At 44.0% G+C, this 20,739-nt stretch overlaps 1 long non-coding RNA gene across 1 annotated transcript in view; it reads right to left on the bottom strand.

Moving 5' to 3' along the window:
* LOC129021723 (uncharacterized) overlaps nt 1–20,739 on the bottom strand; it is a 60,551-nt gene that overhangs the window by 29,844 nt on the left and 9,968 nt on the right. Inside the window, exon 3 of the long non-coding RNA XR_008496133.1 lies at nt 11,239–11,977. This is a non-coding gene — a long non-coding RNA (uncharacterized LOC129021723). The remainder of the gene's footprint in view (nt 1–11,238; nt 11,978–20,739) is intronic.

A 20,739-nucleotide genomic window follows, 5' to 3' on the forward strand; every position in this document is an offset into this window, starting at 1 on the left:
TGGATTCCACAACATATTCCTATTCCTCAATGATTCAGTGTTGGAAACTTCCATCTTTATGTCAGGTTGAAGTTCAGGTTTCTGTTATTTTTACCCACTGAGTCCCGATCCTGTTGTCACTAGCCTGGGAGATTCTCCAGGGAAGAACTGTCTACCACTTGAAAACAAATGACTCCTAACTCTCTCAAATGAGTTAAACAAATAAACTACAACAACAAAATCCAAGTAATTTGTTGGTTCACATAAATAAAAATTCCAGGAATATTTAGCTTCAGGTAGAGTTTGATCAAGGGACTCAATAAGGATATCATGATCTCTGCATCCCTAGGCTCTCTTCTCCTCTGTATTGTGTTCATTCTAAGGCTCTATGTGCTTTTAAGATGACTGGCAGAAGCTCTGGGTTATACCCGCATGCTATTTTCACTGCAATCTCAATCAGTTTTACGACATCTCATTGTCTTTAATTGGATCATGTGTCCCATCCTGAGCTTATGCCAGTCATTGTGGACAGATGGATGTGATGCTCTGTTTGATTAGAACTGAATCACATGGACATCACTGGAGCCAGCGATGGATTCAACCCCACTGGAAATAGTGGGGAAGGAAGTGGGTGGTTCTTAAGAAGAAAATGGAGCATGGATCCCAGTAGGAGAGCAAATGAATTCTAGACCTCCTAGGGTATAGAGTAGGAATATATTATGGAATCCAAGTCAACAAAAGTGTTCAAGCAGATAAAAGTTTATTATCAATGCATCAATTTTGACACAGCATAGGTGGATGCCAGTGAGTAAGGGGAGCTGGAGGGGATTGGGGCCAATTGGAGAGTATATGCTGTGGGAAATGTGGCCCTAGAATGGCAAAACCTTCTCTGATTTCCAAGAGACTGCAGAGATTGCTCAATATGCATATGACATCTCTGTTTTTCAACCTCTAGGCAGGTAATTTTTTTAAAGTACTGAGTAAGACAAACAATAACATGTTTAGGATAAGACACATCACCCTCTCACCACTATTTTGTGAGTTCTTTCTAAATCTTTTTTATGAGAAATACTCTTTTTTCATTGTTAGTACTTTTCCCCTTATGCTATGGACTGCAGAACACTGTTGTTCTGGACTTTCTTTTCTGGACGGATTTCATTTGGTCATAGGATGGAAAAAGCATGGTAGGAGCCACAGAGAACAGGGTTCAGATTCTGCTTCCCAGGGTGACTCTGTGAACAAGTCCCTGAGTGCTACTGTGCCTCAGTTTCCCATCTGTCAAACGGAGAGAAAAATAGTGATTTCACCAGGTTCAGTAATATATTCAGTAATGTGAAGTGCACCTGATGCATAAGAGGTTTATGATTCCTAACTATCTCAAATGGGTTAAACAAATAAACAACAACAAAAAAGCCCAAGTAATTTGTTGGTTCACATAAATGAAAAACCGAGGGATATTTAGCTTCAGGTAGAGTTTGATCATGGGACTCAATAAGGATATCATGATCTCTGCATCACCAGGCTCTCTTCTGCTCTGTCTTGGGTTCATTCTAAGACTCTATGTGCTTTTAAGATGACTGGTAGAAGCTTTGGGTTATACCTGCATGCTGTTTTCACGTTGTTGCTTCCTCTTAAAGGGGTGTGCCTTTGATTATGGTATTTCTGATGTCACCTGAGTGAGGCACACACCTGTTGAAGGGACAAAATTATGCTGGTGGTAAGAAAAGGGTGAAATTAATTTTTTTAATAGAGCTGTAACATATGTGCTATAAAAGTGTGCTTAAGTGTGGCACTCAATGGAGCCTCACATTTGCATACACCTGTGTGGTCACCACTCAGATCACACTATAGAACATTTCCAGCACCCACAGGGCTCAAGGAGATCATTTTAATAGGCTGTTTGTGGGGGATGTGGAACAAGCCAGAGTTAGAATTGGAATAAAAACATTGAAGGCCTTGTGGATTACTGGTTCTTTGTCCATGCTACAAAGGCCACTGTGCAGTGATCACAGAGCAGGCATTGGTTAAGGGATTCCAACATCCCGGTAACCTTAAAAGAGCACGTTACTAATAAGCACACGGTTTCCACGACAACGCCGTACACCATCGCTAGCGCGGAAAGTCTTGTCATAATGATCACGACAATCATTATGATCCCTCGGATTTGGATCACCCCGCCCCCACCCCCAGCTCCAAGCACTTCACACAAATGAGCCCAGCCATGGGGCTTGTCTGTTAATTAAAGGCCCCAAAGTGAAAACAACAAAAATCCCCACGACAGTGTTAGGAACAATGGTTCCCTAATAGATGTCATCTCAGCATTCTTGATTCATGTGCTGGCTCCATGTCGCCTCCCATTAGCTATGCAGATTTATAACAAAGATTTATAATCAGCCCTCTAATATGTAAATCTGCATCTATGTTGCATTCCCCCATGATTTGTCTTGTCTCTGTCTAACTTACACCAAGCCCCATTATTCTTTGTTCCCAGGGCTCCCCTCATCCTTCATCACCTTTGACATGAAGTGTGCCTTCTGAAAATGTGCATCTGTCTCACTCTTAAATCCCAGTTACACCTGGTGAGCTCCTACAGGCCTGTCCTCAGGTTTGGGAAATCAGAAAGGGCTTTCTGGTTATTGGTAAGATCCATGCTCTGTCTGGACTTGAAGAAGGAGCACTGGAGTGAGAGTCTCACTGGGGGTGTGAGGATGGTCCCAGCTCTGCTAACCAGTCACTGGAGGGGGCTGTGGCCTCCCCCAAAGAGTTTTCTCTTTGGTAGAGAAAATGATGCTGAAAGATGGTAATGTCTTCTGTCCTTTCAGGAGCTGACACATAACACCTGCTCTGTACCTGTCAGTCAACTAATCAACAAGGCCTCAGTTGACTCATCCCAAAATGGGGGTGATGGTTTCTGCCCTGATGAATAGAGGGAGGCCATGCGATAAGACACAGGGACAGTGTCTGACCCAAAGTTGTTGCATAGTCAGGGTTAACGCCCTCCCCTCCCATATTCCTCCAATCTTTGATGAACATTTACTAAGCCGCTGTTGTGTGCCCTGCGCTGGGCTAGCGGCAGGAGATTCAGCAGTGATTAAGCAAAGTTGGTACTTCCTGGGGCTCACTTTCTAACAAGGGAGACCAGTCACCTACAAATGAACAATGGTCTCCAGGTTGCAGGCGCTTGCTAGTGCTGTGAAGGAAAATACAGGGTGAGGGATGCAAGTGACAGGGGCAGGGAGGCTGTCACTCAGAGAGGGCACAAAGACTCTCTGGCAGGTGACATTCAACCAGAGATGTGCAGCAGGTAAGCCTGTGGGTGTCTGGGCAAGGGAGTGAGGGAAATAGCCTCCCAGGAAGAGGGAACAGCAAATGCAAAGGCCTCGAGAAGGATTTGTGGCTGTTTGTGTACAGAAGAGTAAGGAGCTAAGGCAACAGGTAAGAGCAGAGGGTGGGAATCAGGGTGCAGAAGTGGAAGAGACCAGATGGTGGAAGGCATCCTGCACCTTGCACCATCCTGGTTTACACTGTCACCCTGTGTGACTGTGGAGCTGCTTTTACTCTCAAAGTATCCTGGTTTGGATAATGTATAGTATTGATGCCTCACTTATGGGCCATGGATGTTGACTTTTGACCCATGGCAAGATGGGAGCCACTGGAGGATTTTCAGCACAGGAGGGGCATCTGACCCAGATTTAAAGGGACTGTGCTGGCCGTTGTATAAAGAGCAGGCTGCAGGGAGCACGAGGGAATATTCTGCGTCCCTGTCAGCGAATGGCACTCTCCAAAGTGAACATGAGAGACGGAGGTACCAGGAGTGACATGGGAGCTTTTCTTTCTTGAGATCAAAGCCCCAGTCACAGTGTTCTCTCCTTAATACACAGCCACAGGCATCAGGACTCTCAGACACTGCCAGTGGTAGTGGTGGATGGCATTTAAGAAACTAGTCTGCAGAAGCCAGGCTGGAGCCCTCCTCTCCCCACTCCCGTCTCAGCCTTGAAAAATGTAGCCTCATAGTCTGAGCTTTTGGGGAGAAAAATCTCTGAATTGGGGCTTGCTTTACGTAAAGGACAGATCATTGGAAAGTGTATAAATCAAAGTTTGGCAAATCGAATTGTATTTTAATCCACTGGGGAATGTTGCTATTCAAGGTCCTCACTGATTTTACAGATTGCAACAGTATCTCTTGTCCATTTAGGAACATTGGTAAAACCCAGAAATGCATCAAGAAGGTTCCCATGAAATTGATCAACAGTCAGAGGTTCAGATAAGATCATTTACGGAGCCCCTGCCCTGGCCAAGGCACAGTGAGGATTAACGCATTAATGGGGATAAATTGGAGATGAGCGCATGACCTCTGTGTTCAAGGAGTTTGCAGTTCAGCAGGAAAGACCTCGCATAGCAAATAACTATGGAAATAAAAAGAGTTACTTTGGGAAGACTGAACAGCAAAGGTTGATGCAGGTGTCAGGGGCAGAGACCTGGCCTGGCAAGGGCTGAGGATTCCTGAGGAGGTGACTGAGACCTGCGGAGGGGCAGGACAGAGCTGGTGTGAGTGGGGGTGAGCGCAGGGAGGGCTTTGGTGGCTGGGCAGAGACACAGCAGGGAGCTTGATCACACAAGACCCCTAGGCCGTCGTCATGATGTGTGGACTTTGTCTCAGGAACAAAAGAAGGATGTGCAGAAGTTCAAGAGAAGTGGCATGGTCAGGTGTGTCGAATAAGGGTTTTCTAGAACAAGCTGAGGTATACATATTTATACATACGTCTCCAACAAAGAAAACAAATGTCACCCTTGATCTCACCTCTCAGAGTTAGCTACGATTAATATTTTAACATATATTCTCCCAGAGTGGTTCCTCGGTGTGTCTCCCAACACTGGATGATATGCCTTTCTTGTTTAACATTATAATGTCTTAAGCATTTTTATGCATTCATTATAAGTGTCAATTATAAATCTGCATAATCATAATAGTTTACAAACTGGATATACCACAGTTTACTTCAGCGTTTCCTAACGCACATGATGGTATGCCTAGAATGTTCCAAGGTTGTGCCTTTCCTCTGGTGTCATTATTAATAGCACCTCATTCACTTTTGGAAGAGTTCTGGATGAAAAATTATATGGTCACCCTTCCTATGCAATAAACATTTGAGTTGCTTTCATTGTTATTATTATTATTATTGCATCATAAATAACCCTGTGATAAATATATTTCAGCTTGAAAACCAAATCATCACGTCATTGCTCCAAAGACTCTTAGAATTCTTGTCGTGTTTCTTAAACTTCAGACATCCACGTGCAATCTGTCACAGCCGACACTATCTTTTAACATTTTTCTTTAATTCGACTTACTTTTTTAAAACCATGAATGAGCTGATTTAAGAAGGAAGCTTAATGTTATTACCATGAATGGAAAACCAGTATTATATTCCATTAATAGAAGTGGCATAACAATGAATTCAAGCAACAATTCAAGGAACAATACCATGAGGAACCAGCTCTAAGCCGAAGTCTGGTAGGGACAGGACAAAAGGAAGCTTTGCAAGCATTAGAGGGGTGTTAAAGACTTACTAGTCTCAAATGGAGCCTTTCTCTTTAGTAGAATTGGAAGGCTTTAAAGAGCATTGAAAACTTCCTCCCTCTGGGGTCCCAGGTGGCAGGTCTGGACCCAACATCACCCGAGGGAGTTGTATGTGTTAACAGCTAAGGTAGCCTCAGATCAGGACAGCCTTTATGCAGCACGGTAATGAGCTCGGAATTTACTCCTGCATTTTAAGCATAAGAGTGGCACAGTTATACCCCCTTACCACATAACAAAAGCTGCCCAGGCACCAAGCCCTGGGCTATCAATTGATGCATCGAGTCACTCTCTAGGAGATGAGACAGGAATAAGCAAAGAAAACCCCACTGTAAGTGTATATACGTTAAGGGCTGTAAGAGCTTTAATTTTTTTTAAAAAAATTAATAGGCCAGGCACGGTGGCTCACACCTGTAATCCCAGCACTTTGGGAGGCTGAGGTGGGCAGATCACTTGAGGTCAGGAGTTCGAAACCAGCCTGGCCAACATGGTGAAACCCCATCCCTACTAAAAGTACAAAAATTTATCCAGGTGTGGTGGTGGGCGCCTGTAATCCCAGCTACTCGGGAGGCTGAGGCAGGAGAATTGCTTGAATCCAAGAGGCGGAGGTTGGAGTGAGTTGAGATCGTGCCACTGCACTCCAGCCTGGGTGACAAGAGTGAGACTCTGTCTCAAAAAATAAAATAAAATAAAATAATAAAATAAAATAAAATAAAAGACTCCATTTTTTTTTTCCGAGAATGAATCTCACTCTGTCATTCAGTCTAGAGTGCAGTGGTGTGATCTTGGCTCACTGCAACCTCCTCCTCCCAGGTTCAAGAGATTCTTCTACCTCAGCCTCCCAAGTAGTTGGGATTATAGGCGCAAGCTGACTGGCTAATTTTGTATTTTTAGTAGAGACGGGGTTTCACCATGTTGGCCAGGCTGGTCTCGAACTCCTGACTTCAGGTGATCAACCCACCTCAGTTTCCCAAAGTGCTCACAGGCGTGAGCCACTGCACCCGGCCCATTTTTTAGTTTTGTGTTTACAGAAAACTCGAATGAAAGCTCAGCGAATCCCCATACATCTCTTCACCTCCCCCCAACACCTGCAGTTTTCCTTGTTATTAACATCTTGCATTACTGTGAAACATTTGTTACAATTGATGAGCCAATATTGATGCACTGTTATTGGAGTTCACTCTTTGTACCGTATATTCTATGGGTTTTGAGAAAAACCCATAATGACATGTATCTACCATTACAGTAACACAGAGAATAATATTAAAATACTAGTCCCACTAATATATAATATATAAATATGCTTTTATATATAATATGTAATATAATATATAAATAAAAGTCCCACTGTCCTAAAAATTCTCTATGTTTTGCCTATTCATCGCTCCTTCTCAAATCCTTGGAAACCACTGATCTTTGTACTGTCGTAGTTTTGCCTTTTCCATGATGTCTTATAGCTGGAGTCACGCAGTGTGTAGCATTTTCAGATTGACTTCTTTCACTTAGCAATATGCATTTAAGTTCCTCCATGTCTTTTTGTGGCTTGATAGCTCATTTCTTTTTAGCGCTGAATAATATTCTGTTGAGGGACATTGCACAGTTCATCCATTCACCTACTGAAGGACATCTTGGTTGCTTCCAAGTTTGGGCAATTATGAAGAATGCTGCTATAAACATTCATGTGCGGGTTTTTGTGTGGACATAAGTTTTCAGCTAAGAACTATTTATTAAAGTTATAATTTCATTGTGTTGCTTTTATTACTTTTGATGGGATTGGCTGCTCTTCTGATGATATAGTCAGGGAAAACTCTGGGGAGATGACATTTAAAATAAGACCTAGCTGGGTGCCGTGGCTCATGCCTGTAATCTCAACACTTTGGGAGGCCGATGTGGGCGGATCACGAGGTCAGGAGATCAAGACCATCCTGGCTAACACGGTGAAACCCCATCTCTACTAAAAGTACAAAAAATTAGCTGGGCATGGTGGTAGCAGGCTCCCAGCTACTTGGGAGGCTGAGGCAGAACTGTTTGAACCCGGGAGGCAGAGGTTGCAGCGAGCCGAGATTGCGCTGCTGCACTCCAGCCTGGGTGGCAGAGCGAGACTCTGTCTCAAAATAAATAAATAAATAAAATAAAATAAAACAAGACCTGAAGAATGGGGAAGGAGCAGCCATGAAAGAGCTGAGGGGAGGGCATCCCAGGCAGAGAGAAGAGCAAGAGCAAGGGCCCAGAGGTGGGAGCACTGCTGGCCCAAGGACCCTCAGAAGGTCAGTGAGGCTGGTGAGGACTGTAGGAGGTGAGAGCAGAGCAGGCCCTAAGGCCACAGTGAGCATCTAAGATTTTGTTGCCAATGTTCCAGGAAGCCATTGGGGGCCTTGGCAGGAGTGAGGGGGCTGAGAACTGCAAGGTGTTTGTAGACAGAGTCTCAGAGACCTCCCAACAACCCTGTTAGGTTGGTAAACTCTCTCCATCTTGCAGATAAGAAAACAGAGGCTTGGAGCAGAAGAAGGCTCTCATTCTGTATCTAACTTGACTTAAGGGATGTTACAGCTCAGAGCCCAGAAAGGGAGAGATGCAGAATCCAAAAGGAAGCCTCTAAGTATCTATCTGAGTTGCAGCCTGAGCAGACAGCAAGGGCAAGAAACAGCTTCAGAATTCAATTAAGCAATAAGGAGATTAGCAAAGGAAGCCAGCTTTGACCTCCTAGGCAGGAGGAGGGCAAGGCGGGGAGTGTCGGCGGATGGTGGGGGGAGGTGGAGGGAACTCTGGTCTCAGATCAGACAGAAGAATTAGGTAATGGTATGGCCAGAATCTAATTGCCCACAAGATACCCACCTCTTTAGAGGAAATGGAGTCCTTTGTTGTCATAGCAACCGATTAAAAAAAAAGGGCTCAGCACATCCATCAGCAGCAAGAGAGAATCACCCTGGCCACTGAGGTATCACATCAAAGCAAAAATCTCTGGTCCAGAGGTGCATGTGTGCATCAGGATTCTGTTCACCCAAGACCCAAAACCATCATGCCCTAAACAAGATCAAAGTTTCTTTCTCATGAAAAAGTCAGAGGTGGGCAGCCCAGGGCTGGATTTTATTTAGCTTTCACTGCATCAACAAACCACCCTAAAACTTAGTGGCTGAAAACAACAATTTACACTTCATATTTTGCACATTGGTGAACTTCCCCTGTGGGTTTCTCCTGGGCTCCCTCCTGAAACTGCAGGCAACTGGAAGGTGGCCTGGGCAGAAGGGTCCTACGTGGGCTCACTCCAGTGCCGGCAGCTGGTGCTCCTGGCTGGAGACCCTCATCTTCTGGGAGGCTAGGCTGGCTTTCTCACATGGGAGTGTCAGGCCCCAAAAGTCACCCAATGCCAATTTTGCCACATGGAGGTGGGAGCACAGTGCTGGGTTGATTCAGGGACACATCCAATTCAAGGGAGGGAAACAGACTTCATCTCTTGATGGGAAGAGGGCAAAGTCACATTGCTAAGAAGCACTGGGATGGGAGGGATCTTCCCAAACAATCTCTCACAGGTTGAAGTGGATGTTCTGTTCATGAAGTTGTCAGAATCCCAAGATTCTTCTATAGCCCATCACACCACCAGCCCTAAAGGGGGACCCTGGACCTCTAGGTCCAAGACAGTGACTGGAATCCAACCACTACACCTGCGTTAGGCTGTTCTTGCATTGCTACAAAGAAATACCTGATACTGGGTAATTTATAAAGAAAGCAGTTTAATTGGCTTATGGTTCTGCAGGCCGTACAGGAAGCATAGTGCTGGCATCTGCTCAGCTTCTAGGGAGGCCTCGGGAAGCTTACAATCATGGTGGAACGTGAAGGAGGAGCAGGCACATCGCACAGTGAAAGCAGGAGCAAGAGAGAGAGAGACGGGGGTCGAGGGAGGTGCCACACACACTTTTCAACAACCAAATCTCCTGTGAACTCAGAGCGAGAGCTCGCTCACCACCAAGGGGATGGCCCAAGACACTCACGAGGGATCCGCCCTTATGATCCAAACACCTCCCACCAGGCCCCATCTCCAACACTGGGGATTACAACTCAACATGAAATGTGGACAGGGGCAAATATCCAAACCATATCAACATCTATGGTCCAGGTGGCAAGATGGAGGAACGAATAAAAAAGAGGGAGAAAGGACATACGCACCAGGTGTCTTTTCTGGAAGTTGCTACATAACATTTCTGCTTATCTCACTGGCCAGATCTGAGTCACATGGCCACACTTAGATGCAAGGAGGCTGGGAAACGCCATCTTTATTCTAGGTGACCAATTGGCCCATTTAGAGTCTGAGGTTCTATTTCTAAGGAGGCAGGAGAGCACGGATATTGGGGATCCAGCAGTTTCTGCCACAATATGAAACCTTTGCCCCTGAGGTAGTACAATCTACTGAAAGACGTCACTCCAATTACCTTAAAATAGAGAACTTTTTCATCACTGGGCAGATATCTTTTAAACCCACAAAGGTTTAGAAGTCAAACCCATATTATTGTGTAGTTGGTATTTAAAGTATTCATAACATTGAAGAGGATTTTTTTGCATATTAGAGTATGAACAAATTAGCCTTGTGACTCCTATTTAAAATATGTAATTGAGTTTAGACTTGTGATTCTTCCGTTGAGAAGCACACGAATCTTTTTATACTAAATTTATAAATGACTCCAGAATGTATAAGAGATCTTGAGATTCACTGTTGTATAAGTTTTTAAATTAGATTTTCCAAAGTGGTTTAAGTACTTTGGAAAGTTTTGCTTGTCAGGTCAGGCAATGAAAGTGTTTAAAAAAGGAAATTGAATATGTTAAATTAGTAAGTCCTGTGTAAAATGTTGAAGATAATTTAATTAACCAAGTTTGCAAATGGTACAAATCATTTAACCGAGTATGAGTCGATTGACCATTAATCAAAAGCCCCTTGAAACTGACTGCATAGAAATCGAATAATAAGTTTTGTAAATTGAACTTAAAGGCTTAAGAATGACTAGGGTTTTTTTTTAAGCTACTATATTACATTGAATATTAAGTAACAAGTACTTGCAAGAAACCTTTTCTGCATCCAAAAAATCCCTTCCACACTGACATTCCCGAATTCACTCAAGAGCTAAGTTGGGGTTTTGGGGTAACCCCCAAAGTCCTTGCTTGTCTGCTAACCACACGGTAACTGCCAGTCTGGGTAGGGAACATTAAGGGTATGGAATCGGCAGGACAAGGCACCTGACTGGATTGGGAGAGAGAAAGAGGAAAAGTGTCGAGAATGAGCTTGGTGCAGTTTGGGCACAGGTGAGTATGCAGAGAGCACCAGCAGGCCTTGGGAACTCCTAAAGGATCCCCACCATATCATCTCATCATCTCTCTCATCTCAACCTCCCAAGGTTACACATTGATCTTCACTGGAGATTTTCTTTTGGAGAAGGAGGTCCTAGCACACTCTCATGAAAGAGTTGGGGCTGACACTGAGGAGCCCTGGGGAGCCCTGGAAGAGAGGGTGTCTCTGAGAGCTACCTCCATGCTCTCTGCCTAAGGGACGGATCCTCAACATAACCACAATCTGAAAACAATCATTGCTGACATTTGGGGGTATGCTATGGGAGCCACATCTAGGCCCCTGATTCTGGCTGTCATACCCCTCCCCACTCCAGATCTGGGGGCGCAAAAGACCAGTCACTCACCTCGTGGTAGTGCAGCTCCCATTCCAGAGCTCCCCTAGGAGCAGGCTGAAGCTAGTGCACAGCTGAGACCACTTTCTTGCTTGGCAACATGCTGCAGAATGCTCTGCTGGCTGCCCGGGAAACTGGTCTGAGGGTCAGGCTCCCTCCTTCACCCTCAGCTTCCTTCCCTTCTTGGACAGCCACCTCTGCAGGCCCTCAGTGTTTGTGGAGTGAATAACTTGGGTTACATAAAGCCCTGGCACATAGTAGGCCCTCAGTGCAGTCCCCACTGACTTCCCAGAGGTCCAGAGTTTTCACAGAGATCCTGGGACGTCTCACAGAACATCTTGTTCCTCGGTAGTGACCTTGCTCTAGCCTTCAGGGCTGCACCTGGACTTCAGGGAGTCTTAATGGGGCAGGAGACCCCTGGCCTCGCCTTCTGGGCAGGTGCGCGAAGATGATGCATGCACAAGAGGTGGCGGCCGCGAGGCGGGTGGGCGGCAGCGGCATGTCTCTGATCTGGGAGCGCCCCCTCGTGGCGAGATGAGCAATGCACGTTGAGGGACGATTTCCCCACCGTCCAGGTGGTCTTAACGGTTCAAACTCAAGGAGACAAAAAGAAAGGCGCTCAGGGGATCATCTAATATAAACGGGCGGTCGTTAGCATTAAGATGAGAAGTCTTGGTGCTTCCTATTAAAATATGTTGTTCGGCAGTGCGGTCTTTCCTCTTAGCCTGCAAATGATTAGGCAATTTCCACACTGCAAAGAAAGGGAAACACGGTTTGCCCCAGCTCTCATCGGAACCAGTGGAGAGTGAGCTTGGATAGTGGCGTTCAGAAATTTAAACCTCACTCGAGTAGAAAGCACTTTTGCTTCCTCCACCCATCCCATGTTTTCTCCGTTTAAAATTAAAAACGAAGATAAAAACAGGCCCGAAGTATTTTGTCTACCTAGCTCTGCCTGAAGCTCTGGGGGAAATTTTCAATGATGATGATGATGATAAAAGCAAAAATAGTAAACTATAAATGTTGAGAGCTCTCAACTAAGGTTGGAACGTCTGAGAGGAAGAGCTTTTCATGAGCCTAGAACTCTTAAAGAAAACGTTATTCGTGGCACTCGCTGAAGGTGGTGAGGCCGATTCAAGGTCCCCTGGCGATAGATACAGGGATCGCTACAATAGGGTCTCATAGTGGGGAGAGAGATGGCACTCAGTTCTGACTCCAACAGGGACAAGTGAGAATTTATAACCAAGGAGCAGGGCAGGGGTCCATGGATGGAAAATTACTAAGAGGAAACCTCAGGGATTTTCTGGCTAAACTAACGTGATAGGATTATTGCTGAAGGCAGGCCAAGCTGATCAGATATCCACAGTGGTCGGATACCAAGAGTGGGGATTTTTGCTAAACTGATTTAGCAGGATTCTTGCTCCAGCTGGAGTCTACAAGGACAGAGAGGCCGCCTAGTCAAGTGGAGGACTCAGAGGAGACAGACTAGTTTGTGTCAAAGGAGAGAGTCTTTGTCTCCTTTGACCAAACCCCGGGAAGTGCTATGGGTGAAATTCAGCTGCTCAGATGTGCAAATGAGAAAGTGTGCTTCTGTGAGAGAAGAGACATAGTATGGGCTTTATAATTTTAAAAAACTCAGGAGGGATTTCAGGTAGTACAAAAAGAATGGGGGGACTGGAGTGAATGAACACTTGTTGAGCCCTTATTTTTGCCATGCGGCTCTTATTATTGTGTCAGAGACATTGAAACAGGAGTGACTCCATCTTGAATAGGGGCTGGGTAAAATAAGGCTGAGACCTACTGGGCTGCATTCCCAGGAGGTCAGACAATCTTAGTCACAGGATGAGATAGGAGGTTGGCAGGACTAATATCACAAGATACAGGTCACAAAGACCCTGCTGATAAAACAGGATGTGGTTAAAAAAACAAAACAAAACAAAACAAAAACGAGCCAAAACCCACTGAAACCAAGATGGTGATGAAAGTGACCTCTGGTCATCCTCACTGCTCATTATACACTAAGTATAATGCATTAGCATGCTAAAAGACACTCCCACCAGCACCCGTGACAATTTACAAATGTTATGGTAACGTCGGGAAGTTACCCTATATGGTCTAAAGCAGGGAGGAACCCTCAGTTCTGGAAATTGCCCACCCCTTTCCTGGATCACTCATGAATAATCCACCCCTTGTTTAGCACGTAATCAAGAAATAACTGTTAAGTATACTCAGTTGAGCAACCCACGCCACTGCTCTGTGTGTGCTTTACTTTCCTAATAAACTCATTTCCACTTTATGAACTTCCCCTGAATTCTTTCCTGTGTGAGGTCCAAGAACCCCCTCTTGAGGTCTAGATCAGGACCCCTTTCTGGTAACAATTACATCTTTACCTTAGCCTTGACAAATAAAGGCAATTTTTCCATTTTACAGACAGAGAAACAGGCTCAGAGAAGAAAGGGCCTGAGCTCAAAGTAACATCATTGAAAAGCAAAGGGCTAGGATTAGAAACCAGGCTCCTAATATAAACCTCAGTGTTTGCCACAGCACTGGGTCAGTGGGTCTACTGACACTCATTCATCCATTGATTTATTCATCAAATGTTTATTGAATACCTACTATGCACCAGATACAGTTATAAGCACTGGGGATACAGCCACGTCCACAACTGGCTGAAGAAATTAGGGCTACAAATATTGCTGGGTGGGGAGGCTCAGATGACCAGTGATATTTCTTTACTAACTACTTTTGTTTATCAGCTCATTCACCAATCCATTTATTTTTTATTTTATTTTATGCAAAGAGTTTACTGACTTATTTATTCATCCATTCTCTCAGTCACTTATTTTCTTATTTACTTATTCATCCATCCACTCAAACATTGATTCACTTGCTCATTCATTCTTTTGATCATTTATTTATTTATTCACCTGCTCATTATTTGCTCATTCTCCTACTCCATCAATCATTTACTCATTCCTTCACTAATTCCTACTCTCATGTGTCTGTAAATCTCTCCAACCATCCATCCTTCCTTCCTCCTATACATCCATCAATCCCTCATAAATCCATCCATTCCCCTGTCCACCCATATCTCCGTCTTCTTTCTTTCCTTCCATTTCTCCCTCCCTCCTTCTTTTCTCCCTCCCTTCCTTTCTCTCCATCTATGGTTCCTCCAGTCACTCCTCCATCAATCTCTCCCTTCTTCCCTCTATCCACCCCTACATTGCCTGTCCATTCTTTCAGGCCTCATGCTGACCCTGAAAATTAAGAAATAATACAACCCATTTCAACCTCCAAGGCACTTATCATCTAGTAGTGGTGAGTGACAAGAAGAAAGGGCACCATATCACTGTGATTAGAAATGTGACAAGAAGCTAGGGGAGGGTGGCACAGAGGAACCCTAAGTCACCTGAGGGCTGGGAAATCCAGGCTGAGTCCTAAAGGAAAAGTTAGCCACATTGAGCAGGATGGAGGCAGTAGGAGTTTCAGGCAGAGGGAATCGCATATATACATGCTTGGAGGCAGAGTGGGCACAGCGTGATTGGGGACGGGCAAGTGTGGCTGGATCTTAGGAAGGGCAGGGAGGCAGTGGAGAGACCACACCCACTACTCTCCCAGGCATTGCTTCCTGAGATTCTTAGCTTTGTGTATTGTGAGGATGGCCACATTTGGTGCTCTGTCTACCCCAGTCCCCCTCTGACCTCCTTCATCAGCTTGAGAGGGCAGTCCCATATGATTGCAAGAAATCCAGGCTACCCATAGTGTTGTTGGTAACAGGGCTCACCTCTCCTCATCACTGTCAGAGCCTGCAGTGAAGAGAACACTGCCCCCCCACAGCCCTCCCCTTTGTCTGTGGTGATACCCTGGGCTGTGATACCCCCACAGAAACATCTTCTAGATCAGCTCCAGCACAGCCCTCCCCAGCTTCCACGCCTCCCCCGTGTCTGTTAGGTCTCCAGGCCCTGCCCCTTTCACCTTTTCATCACCTCCTCCTTGTCAGCTAGACAGATATTTACCTAACTCTGACCCCCATTATGCCAGCCTCTCCCTACCAGCCCTGTCTCTCACCTCTCTGCCTCTAGCGGCTTCCCCCTGACCCCACATGCCCATTCCTCTGCCTCCAGAGTAGCCTCCCTGAAGCTCCAATATCCTCATGCCACCCACCTGCATAAAATCCTTTAAAGACACTTTGTTCCAGGCCAGGGGGTCAAGTCCAAACTCCCTGGCCAGGCATTCAGATTCTTTATCATCTGGCACATGCTATTTCTCCAGGCTTGCCTGGCTCTTACCTCCTCACGTGTACTATCCATGCAGACCAGAGCCCCAGATATTCCCAACACATCCCACTTCTACTCACCTTTGCCATCTTGTAACTGTTGGACCTTTGCCTGTGGTGGCCTTCCCTGCCTTGTCCCCCGCGAAGACTCTTGCTCATCCTTCAAAACCTGGTTGGGTGCATCCATCAGACCTTGTCAAGATTGCTATTTTACCAGTCATCATACTTCATTGCATATCTGTCTTTCTCCCTTCACTAGACTGCAAGCCCCTGGGAGACACAAGCCTTTTCACAGTCTTCACTGCTTTCTCAGTGTCTAAAACAGTGCCTGACACACAGAAGGTACTCACTCAACAAGCGTTCTATGGACAAATGAATGAATGAACAAAATATCTCTATGGATGTCTGGGTTTAAATTAGACCAATAATGCTTCCTGGGTCCTCTGAGATTGTGTGTCCAGCCTGGCCACTTATCCTGCCACAGGAGAAGCTCTGCAAACATTGGACAAAGTCTCACATGACATCAAGTGGGGAAAACAATCTGGTTGCTTGGCATTTAGGGCTGGTTTCCAAGCGTTTGTCTTCACAGGGAGATCCTGTCTCTAATGCTGGCTGGCAGATCACTGTCCTGAGGGTGGGATGGGCTGCCCAGAGGTTACCCAGCTGCTAGGATTATGGTAGTCAGGTGAACTCTGGAATCAGAGCCAGTGATCTCGGGGAGAAGGTGGTGGTGAATGAAGACTCATTCACAGGTGCTAGCAGCTGCTTTCTGAGGTTAACTCAGTGCTGCTCTGCATTGACATTACCATAGCACACGCTGGGAAGTCTCCACTCTCTACTCCTGGCACAGAGCGTCCTGACTTCCATTTTGGCCCACAGAGAAGGGACCACATGTCTAAGAGGCAACAAAATGAGATGCTAGAGCACAGCTGCCAGGGCTGCCCACCCCCACCTCTGTCTAGGAGATGACCTTGGCAAGTTCCAATCTGATAATTTCTGCCTCTTTAATTTGGGTGTTTAGACCATTTACATTTAATGTGATAATTGATATGGTTGGGTTTAAATCCACCATGTTGCTATTTATTTTCTGTTTCTCCCATTTGTTATTTGTTTCTTTTTTGTTCTGCTTCTTTTTTAGATTAATATTTTTTATGATTCCATTTTATCTCTTTTGTTGGTGTATTAGCTATAATTCTTTGTCAATTTATTTTAGCGGTTGTTTTGGAGTTTATAATACACATCTCTAACATCACAGTCTGCTTTCAGATGATATTATACCACTTCACATATAGAATTGGAACCTTACAACATTATACTCCCGTTTCTCCCCTGTTGGCCTTTGTGTTATTGTTGTTATACATAGTATTGCTTCATATATTATAAGCTCCACAGTACACTGTTGTTATTTTTGCTTTAAATAGTCAAATTTGTTTCTAAAGTGATTTTTAAAGTAAGAGAAAAGAGGGGTTTTATTTGCCCATATTTGTCATTTCCAGTGCTCTTCATTCCTTTGTGTAGATTCAGACTCCCATCTGTTATCTTTTTCTTTTTTTTTTGCCTAAAGGACTTACCAACACTTTTTTTGTATACAGGTATGCTGGTGATGAATTTTTCCTGCCTTTGGATATCTGAAAACATCTTTAGTTTGATTTTTTTTTTTTTGAGACAGGTTCTCATTCTGTCACTCAGGCTGGAATGCAGTGGTGTGATCTTGGCTCACTACAGCCTCGATCTCCCCAGGCTCAGGTGATTCTCCCATCTCAGCCTCCTGAGTAGTTGGGACTACAGGCATGTGTCACCATGCTCGGCTAATTTGTGTGTGTGTGTGTGTGTGTTTTGTAGAGATGGGGTTTTGCCATGTTGCCCAGGCTTTCATTTTTAAAAAGACATGTTTGCTGGATGTAGAATTCTAGGTTGACTTTATTTTTCTCTGAGCGTTTTAAAGATGTTACTCTACTGTCTTCTTACTTGCATTGTTTCTTTTGAGAAATCTGATGCCGGCCTTATATTTGTTCATGTGTATATATAACCTGGGTTGTTTATTTTCTGGCTGCTTTTAAGATTTTTTGTTTATGTCTAGTTTTGAGTAATTTGATTGTAATGGCCCTTGGTGTCATTTTTTAAATGTTGTGAGAGTCTCAAGTATAATCTTGTAAGGCAAAGTGGTATAATATCAGTCGGAAGTAGAAGGTAGAGACTGTGATAAATTAATGTGCTTAGGGTTCATTGGGTTCCTTGGGTCTGTGAGTTTTGTTCACATCAAATTTGGCAAGTTTTCAACCATTATTTCTCCTTCAAGCTCTCTCATATATATATATTTGATCTCTCTATACACACATATATATACACATATGTATATATTTATCTGCTTATAAGTATATCTATCTGCTTATATACATATCTATGTATGAGTGTGTGTGTGTTGTGTGTATATATATTACACTAGAAGTTGTCCCACATTTCGCTGATGCTCTGTTCATTTTTTTTTCAGTCTTTTTCTTCTCTATGGTTCATTTTGGATAGTTTCTCTTGCTGTATATTTAAGTTCACTAATCTTTTTTATTCGAGTCTTTTTGCTGTCTTCCATGTCACAATTTAGTATACTCAGTCCTTCCTCTCGTTTCCTGAACCTATGAAATACAGCTATAATCATGGTTTTAATGTCTTTATTTATCATTTCTATCATTTGTGTCATTTCTGGGTCAGTTTCCAATGATTGAATTTTCTCCTCATTAATGGATTGAATTTCCTTGCTTCTTTGCATGCCTGGCAATTTTTTTTAATGGATACCAGACACTGAATTTACATCATCATGTACTAGGTTTTTTTGTGCATGTTTCTATAAATATGTTTGATTTTTTTTTCTGGGACACAGTCAAGTTCCTTGGAATTAGTTTAATCTTTGCTTTTAAACATTTTTAGATGGGACCATATCAATGTTTAGAGCAAATTTTGTCCAGCCACTAAGGCAAAAACCTTGTGACTTATCTGCCTAAAGCCCTGTGAGGTTTTTCACTCTGGCTCCTAAGAACAGAGACTATTCCCAGCCCTGTGTGGGCAACTGGGGTTGTTCCCTCTAATCTAATCAGGTGGTTCTTTGCTGGCCTCAGGTAGGTTTCACACATGCACGTGTTCATTAGTACTCAGAAGACAGGAGGGGCTCTCTGCTGATCGCCAGAGCTCACCTGTGCTCTTTTACCTGCTCCTCCCCACAAGCTCTCTTCTCAGTGATACTCTGCCCTGTGAACTCCAGATGCCTTGGCCTCTGGATTAATGTGTTTGCATTGCTACAACAAAAATACCCAACGCTGGGTAATTTATAAAGAACAGAAATTTATTTCTCATGGTTCTAGAGGCTGTGAAGTTCAAGATCAAGAAGCCAGTGTTGGTGTCTAGTGAGAGCTGTTCTCTGCTTCCAAGATGACGCCTTCAATGCTGTGTCCTCCAGAGGGGAGAAATGCTGTGTCCTTATATGGCAGAAGCAGAAGGGCAAAAGGATAGACTCCCTTCATGAAGCCCTTTTATAACAACATTAATCCATTCATGAGGGCAGAGTCCTCATGACTAAACACCTTCCAAAAGGCCCCATCTCCCAACACTATTGCATCAGGGGTTAAGTTTCAACATAAATTTAAATTTTTTTTTTTTTTGGAGATAAGGTTTTGCTCTGTTAACCAGGCTGGAGTGCAGCGGTATAATCATGGCTCATTGCAGCCTTAATCTCCTAGACTCAAGTGTTCCTCCCACCTCCGCCTCCTGAGTAGCTGGGACTACAGGTGTGCATCATCATGCCTGGCTAATTAAAAAAAATTTATTTTGTAGAGATGGGGTCTCACTACATTGTACAGGCTTATTTTGAATGCCTGCCTCAAGCAATCCTCCTGCCTTGGCCTCCCAAAGTGTTGGGATTAAGGGCGCGAGCCACTGCATCCAGCCTCAACATAAATTTTTACAGGGGACAAAAACATTCTAACCATAGCAGCCACCCAGCTCCATCTCTTCAACTCAGGAAGACCCCTGGGCTCTACCTGGACTCCCTGTCCTGTGCCGTGGCCTGAAAACTCTTTCCAGATAGCAAGCAGAGGCAATTGCTAGGCTCTCTTTGGTTTTCTCTCTCTCAGGGATCACGGTTCTGTGTTGCCTGATGTCCAATGTCTTGAAAACTGTTGATTCACATATTTTCCCCAGATTTTTTTGTTTCAGCTAAGAGGATAAACCCATTCTCTGTTACTCTACCTTGACCAGAAGGAGAAGTCAGTGAATGAGCCCAGATATCTTCTAAAGGAACCAATATATTTCCAGGTGTTTCAGTTGGGCAACCAGGATGGAGAACTATTGATCTAAGCCATCCTAATTCCTCTACTAAATTTGTTTTTTTAAAAATACTCGATGCACCAAACAAGACCTTCTGTATGCTATATTTGGCCCTTGGGCTGCAATTGTGAGATTCCTGTAAACAGGTAAGGCTTCCTGTTTCCAGGTATTTTTTACCTGTTATTTTAACTAGTTTAAGCCTAAAAATAGATAGTCTTTGCATATTACTGCCCAAAGCTAGGAGTTGAAAGAAACAGGATTTGAACCCAGGTCCTCTATGACTTCAAAATACCATCATTTCTTTCATGAGATTCCTACCCCATTGTTCTCATTTGCACTGTTATATTTCACATTATTTTGTGTGTATTCCCCCACCCCACCACCCTGCACTTTGAGACTTCCTTGTCTTTGTATCCTCTAAGTTTAGCAGAGGGCCTGACCTGTGGGAGATGTTGAGAGAATTTTTGTGGAACAAATAACTTCTCTCCTTCTGTTTGCTCTCTTAATGTTTCATCCTCCTGTAGTCCACACCCATCTATTAAATGGGAGGTATGTTACCAGCAGCACAGGTGGGATTTAAATCAAGCAGCTGTTACCTGCGAGATGATGCCTCTGCTCCCACAAGAGAGATACCAAGACACAGAGTTCATTCATTAGAGGAGAAAAGGGCTGGTTAACATTCTGTAAACACAAGTTTGAGGGATTTTAAAAAATATTTAAAGTCCTGAGATATTGGAACTGGGACATCCAACTTCAGTAGTCATCACAGAAATTCAAATTAACAAACAAAATACTGGCATAATTTTAAAAAACCAATAACATGGGATATTAATAGGAATATAAGGAAAAGATGACCTCATATGCTGCTGGTAGCATTATAAATCAGTATAATTTTTCTGGAAGGCCATTTAGCAAAACATATCAAA

Source organism: Pongo pygmaeus, chromosome 21, assembly GCF_028885625.2.
Source record: "Pongo pygmaeus isolate AG05252 chromosome 21, NHGRI_mPonPyg2-v2.0_pri, whole genome shotgun sequence".
In the NCBI taxonomy this organism is placed as follows: domain Eukaryota; kingdom Metazoa; phylum Chordata; class Mammalia; order Primates; family Hominidae; genus Pongo; species Pongo pygmaeus.